The sequence below is a fragment of the Alligator sinensis genome, unplaced genomic scaffold (assembly GCF_000455745.1).
Source record: "Alligator sinensis unplaced genomic scaffold, ASM45574v1 scaffold927_1, whole genome shotgun sequence".
Lineage (NCBI taxonomy): Eukaryota > Metazoa > Chordata > Crocodylia > Alligatoridae > Alligator > Alligator sinensis.
In genome coordinates, this window is record NW_005842155.1 from 784941 (window position 1) to 790786 (window position 5846).

At 43.2% G+C, this 5846-nt stretch overlaps 1 long non-coding RNA gene across 1 annotated transcript in view; it reads right to left on the bottom strand.

Moving 5' to 3' along the window:
- LOC102375136 overlaps positions 1-5644 on the bottom strand; it is a 21052-nt gene extending 15408 nt beyond the window's left edge. Inside the window, exon 1 of the long non-coding RNA XR_324081.1 lies at positions 5540-5644. This is a non-coding gene — a long non-coding RNA (uncharacterized LOC102375136). The remainder of the gene's footprint in view (positions 1-5539) is intronic.
- Positions 5645-5846: the final 202 nt, after the last annotated feature.

Here is a 5846-nt window from a genome sequence, read left to right on the forward strand (position 1 = left end):
AGAGCCCCCACTCGAGCACTGCTGTGCCTGCATTCCACCCCCACCCTTCCCCAAGTCCCATGCCCTCCGCCCCAGCTGGGCAGCATGTCCCAGCCACAGCCTCACTCCCTCCCTCCTCCCCCAACCCCAACAGTCTTACCAGCTGGAGGTAGCTGTGTCAGCTGCCTGTTTAGTCTATGGCCAAATCATTGAATTGGCCAAATATTTTCTGAAGTGATTTGGAGCTTTTAATTGGTTTCCCAATTCAATTCAGATTCAGAGATTTGGTCCCCATATCGGGCAAATCTACTTCCAAATCAAATTGGTTACCAAAGCTTCACGCAGTCCTATTTCTGCCTTCTCCAGCTGCAGGCACACCCAGCCACCCAGCTCCCTATGCTGCCCCAGGGGCAAGCTGGGTGTGCTGGTGGCCAGAGGAGGTGGTGGGGATGGTGTATGAGGTGCTGGATGCCCGGGAGCACTGGAGGATGGATGTATAGCTACAATTTGTTATGCAGCAGACTAAAATACATCAGGATGTGTTTTATTTTGCTACGCCACAGTGTCATTTATATCACAATATGCTGTTGCATCTGAACAGTGTGATGAAATTAAGTCGTAATATGATGCTGCACGTGTAATGTGTGATGCAATTAAACCACTATAAAAGGGCACTTCCATCACATGCACAAGCACCTTTGTTTTGTTGTTACTGAGTTTGTGCCTCTTTCTTGACTTCAAGGACTGCCTGCTCATGCTTACACACCAGAAGGAAACTGCAAGATCAGGCAACAATTTTTAAATGGCAGGTTACATTAAGAAACTAAGCACATATAATCTGTTAGTTTTCAAGCCATGATTCATGATATTACCAGCCTTTAAATATGATGGAGTTTAGCAAGTAAAAAAGTTATTATAGCCTTTGTTACGGTAGCAAATTTTACGTGGTACATTCTGCTCCAGCACTAGATGTGTCAAAAACTGTTTTGAAACTAAAAGGATAGACAAATGGATAAGGGGAACAGGCAGTTTTCTGATCCTTATTCCTTTATGGATCTATGTTCATTACACTGGCCAATTTTAGTCTGACCAAGCTTCACTGTTGCGTAAATTATTGCTATTTGGTCTCTATTTTTTAAAACTGATTGACTAAAGTAGAAAAAAAAATGTGGAGAGATCATTAGTTAGTAATGGTGAATTTGCTTCTCTAGCCCTGCTGTGAGAACACTGACCTTAAAGTTCAACGAATCATCATCATTTACTATCCAGATGAGATATTAGTAAGGAACAGATATGGAAGAAGCTCAATGCTAGTCTATTTAAAATTTAAATAGTGTTAGAGATCAAGATTTAATTATTTATAAGGATCAAATCTTGAGAAAAACAACAGGGTATTCATGCAAACAAATCTCCCCAAAAGAAACAGAGCTAGAACCCTCACCCCAGTCTGTAGCTAGTATATACCAGAGGTGTTATTATAAGAAGGGAGCTGAGGAAAATGAACATCGCTCTATGTCTCCTTTTTCTGGGATTTTGGACAGGTGGATTCAGCTATGCATGGGCCATATATCACACACACCATCTATTACACCTCTCTCTCCTCCATCTATACTCTCCACACTTCTGCTGTTCACATAAGTCACTGCCAACACTGGAGAGAATGCTGGACTGGACTGCCACCTGAGGGAAGACGACTCTCCATTTTACCCACAGATGTTAATATTGCATGCCTGGTGTCCATGGCCAGCTCACAAATCCTCATCTCTGCAGGAGGGAAAGGAGCCTAAACCTACAAGGATCCAGGTTCTGCTGTATAACATTAACAGTCTTTCGGAGGTTCACTTGTATTCCAGGACATGCTACTGGATAACACCAGCAGTCCAGAGATCTCCCCAGCAATTCCATTGAGAATCTTGGGTACCAACTTTCCAACCCTGCTGATTTAAAAGTTAATGCTGATGCTGAAAAATGACCTCGTTAAGTTACAAAAGTATAGGCATTACTTCTTCTTCCTCATGTGATACAAGTCTATTACCCTGGGTTTTTCTTTCCAGTTGTAGAACAGAAAGTCATTACTGAATGTTTCTGCCTTTTCTACGTTATTGACAATTTAACCATTTCCCTTGACTAATGTCTACACCATTGCTTAGTATTCTTTTGTTCCTAATATACTTAGAACTCCCTCAGTCACATACCTCACTATGGTCTTGGGGTTCATGGGGTCCCATGAATGTTTTCTTCTGTTTATTTCACTGATATGGCATGTATCGCCTCATAGCCCACTTTACGCTGTATCCATTTATGTTGCTTTTATCACTGTATAGGTTATGTCATGCTGTCCATATATGTCTTTATGATTTTGGACATGGTTTAGCCAAGGACCTGAGGGATGCATAGTGAAGGAAAAGGCAGTGGGAGGAACTGCTCAATCTCTTGCCATTCTATCACAATTGCCACTCCCCAGTCACAGACAGAAGGGGCTTCTGGTGGGATGAGCACCCAAGTTGTTCTGTTTGTAATGGGAAAAACAACTGCACAGTAAGGAAGGCATCTGAGAGATATGGCCCATCGGACAGAGGAATGGCAGAACTTCCAGGGAGATACATTTCTGGAGGATTTTCAAGACTCGTGAGGTATTATAAGGGGTTGTCTGTAAGGTGGCCAGAGTCTTTGGATTTCCCCAGGCTGCAGAAGGGGCCAAGTCCCCAGAAGTGAGAGCTGGTAGAATTAGTGGAAAAGCTGATTTCTGGAGACACTGATAAGACTTTCACAGGGCTAGGTGATAGCCAGAAGACAGTGCAAGAAACTTGACTTGTCTTTTTCTTCTGTCTTCAAACTTATGGTCAGTTTTGCTTGTATGATAATTTCTCCTACATCAATCCTTTTGTTGTCTTATCACCTTACTGATTGCCTGTGGAAGGAGTGATCTCTAGGTAAGTGATACTCCTAGCTCACCCATTCTACGGAATGGGTCTAGGGGGACCTAAAATGTCTTTCACAACCCAAAGGGAAGCCACCTAGAGCTGGCAGAAATTCTGCTGCTGAAGTTATGAGGTCTGGTATAATGACAGTAGAGCTGAGGCTGCAGGGATAAGGAGTCATTCCTGGACAAACCTTGATCTGTTTCTTGGGACAAGTTTCAAAAGAGCAAGGAGAAACTCAGTGCTCTGGGGCACCCCACAGATGGGTTCAACACCTCCATAATCTTCTTTAACCTTGTAGTAAAAATCCCCCTAACATCTCTAGCTTCCCATATCCATTTTCCTATAACTGATAGCTTCAAATCTATGTTGATTGCTTTCTATAGTTTTTTTTCCCCTCTATGTTATGTTCATTTTTATCTCTAATTGCTGCTACTAAATAAGAACAGGTCTTTTGCCAAAGCTATCCTCTTATTGGTGGAATCATGGCTTTTTGATCAGTGAATAACCTCTTCCTTAAGATCTTCCTATTTTTCTTTTACATATCTCTATTTAAATTTTAATTCCCAATCAATTCTGTTCGTACTTTTCCCTGACTTTGAGGAAATTAGTCTTTGATGCGGTAATCTTGGCTCATAGAGTGAAATATAATATCATACCCTATTGTATATATCATAATTATGGTTCATACATTAAAATACATAAAAATAATCTTAGCCTTAACAACTGCTATATCATATTATCTTCAAAATATTTCCAGGGGCTTCCTTTTGTTGGATCTCTCATACAAAGAGGCCAACTACTGAATGGGCATGGAGACTGAAAGAGTCTCCCCCGGCCTCCCCTCCCCTCCCCTCAGTACATGGCTACAGTTCCAGTTCAGCACTGAGACACATTGGTAGGGGGATAGTGCTGCTATGGTCTGCTTTTTCTCAAGACAAACTGTACCATGTCATTTGAAAACCTGTGAACGCCAGTGCCATTGATTTAGCAGAATATTAGTGTGGTTGTATGCTGGAGATGTAACACTGGGCTGAGATTACACCAGTAGACATAGCTGCATTTGCCTGATTCCTAGACAGAGTAATGAAGCAAAGAAGCAATCGTCATGAATTACTGGGCAGAAGAAGAAATGTCACACTAAATCAATCATTGGCAATGGCAAACAAGTGGCAGCATAAATATAAATTAATACCTGGATTTATACATTTCTGAGTATCCCTTTAAAGAGACTGGTTTGAAACCATTATAAAATCTATTATTATTATGTCAGTGGCCTGTGATGCATTTTTAAGTGAGCAATCTGCTCTCATCACTAACAGGAGTCAATAACTTCTTTACTCAAGCCAAACATTTTCATAAACAATTCTGATTTTACAGAAATGGTTTGCCTGTCAGACATGGTTTACTCTTGTTTATTATTACTATATCATTCAGGCCAATCATGTCTCAGTCACATCAGTTTAATGTGAAATAATATGTTATAGTCAAGCCTCTGTGTGCAATTGGAGTCTTTAGTGAAGACAAAAACACTGATCAGAAGGTTGCATATGTATAGTACAATTAAAGCTGCATATAAAGAAGCACATCTGGGATAAAATTCTTTGCCAGTCCACCAGTTTCTTTTAAAATTAGCTTAATTTCAAAATACTAAATATTGATTGTTTCAAAATAAAAAAGCTGAAATGTTTCAACGTTTTTGAAAATTCTCTCAACCAATTTTTTGAGTTAACTATTCACAAATAGTTTGATTGTCCTGAAACCATGTTTCAGCCAATTTACTATCCATCAGAAACTTCACCCAGTGCTAATTTGGTGTCAGTTGTGATGATCTGTCCACAGATGAAAAAGATATTAAAGTAAGAAAAGTTCTGATAACACTTTCAATGACAAAGACAATATGTGAAAAAGCATCTTGCTTGCCCGTTATGCTGCCAGACTCTGTATCATCTACAGAAAGCCAAAGACTGTATCTACTTGTCACAGGGGCACTGTAACAAGGCATTATCCCAAGGGAAGGGAGGAGGGGTGACTGCCATAGCTCCTAGAGGCTACCCAGCCCCAGCTTGGTTTCCCCTCCTGAGGGTAATATGCCCTCTCTCACACGCCACAACTTGATGTTGCATTCTGTATCCAAGGGCGGCTGCCCCAGAGGTTCCCAAACTAGGTCCCAGCCCCTGGTCTGAGCTAGACAACATCTGGGGCATGTTGATATGCTTGTTAGGACTTGGCCCTTCCGGCCTCGGTCCCTTTTTCTCTCGGTGGGGTCCCACGGCGCAGGCCCGTTGTACCAGACCTGGATTCAGGTTCCCTGCCTTGTCTCAGCCTGCTGCGGGCCTGGTCTAATGTACTCTGGGCTCTGGGCTCACTGGCCCCCATGCTGCGCCCCAGCTCTGGCTTCTGAGCCTGCTACTCTCCTGGGATGCCTTGAGCCTATTCCTAGCAGTGCTTAAGGCTAATACGTGCCCCTCAGGCACCAACGGGACCTCCAAACCGCCCCTTTAGTCCCAAATACAAGCCACCAGTAGTAAACTGTAACCAACAGAAAAGCCCCCTGGCTATAACCAAAACTCTTTCCTCCTGGGTAATCAAATAACACTAAACAGAAAAAAGTAGCATATATCCCCTTTCCCTCTCACCTCTGGGGGAAGGCTGGCAACCAACCAAGGCAGCCACCTCCCGGGTTAGGCTCCTGAGGGCTCTCACGGTCTCGCCAGAAGCTCCCAGGCAGCCCAGAAGTCCTTGGCTGCTCCTCAGCAAGGAGCTTCCTCCCCCTGCAGCCTGTACGGCTTGTATTTATTGGGCTCTCTGCCTCCCACCCCACACTGGTCACCTGCCTCCCTGGGCTGCCACAGGTGATCCCTGTCCTGGGCGATCTTGGGCAGCTGCAGGGCAAGGAAGATCTCAGGCTGCTGTGTGGTTCCTTGTTGCTGCTGCTGCCTCTGC